Below are 406 nucleotides of genomic sequence, written 5' to 3'. Positions count from 1 at the left end.
GTTGATGGAAAAAAATAATAATGCGCTTTACTTTTTAAAAAGACAAAAGAAAAAAGAAAGTTCAATATATTTCTTCAATTTACCATCTCCTCCTCCTGGGTCAGGGCAAACATGGCCACTTCTTGTGCTGCCGCCTTGTGCTCTTTGACGCCAACAACACAGTGTTCCTTTACAGGCTTACGTGCCAGCCATTCTTCTACCTGTTAAAAAAGTATATTGCTTCATGAAATAAATGATTACAAAACATGTCAAGAATTGCAGTAAATAATTAATACTTACAGTCATTGATTTGGCTACACCCACTCGTTGTGCATGTTTTAAAATGATAATTGCCTGAAGGTAATAAACAACATGCATGATTTCTGACATTTGAAGACTGGACTCCTCTGGAAAGACTTTTCCAATC

Source organism: Austrofundulus limnaeus, unplaced genomic scaffold, assembly GCF_001266775.1.
Source record: "Austrofundulus limnaeus strain Quisiro unplaced genomic scaffold, Austrofundulus_limnaeus-1.0 Scaffold2797, whole genome shotgun sequence".
NCBI lineage: Eukaryota > Metazoa > Chordata > Actinopteri > Cyprinodontiformes > Rivulidae > Austrofundulus > Austrofundulus limnaeus.
The sequence above is the reverse complement of the archived record's forward strand: the minus strand, read 5'-3'. Positions refer to the sequence as shown.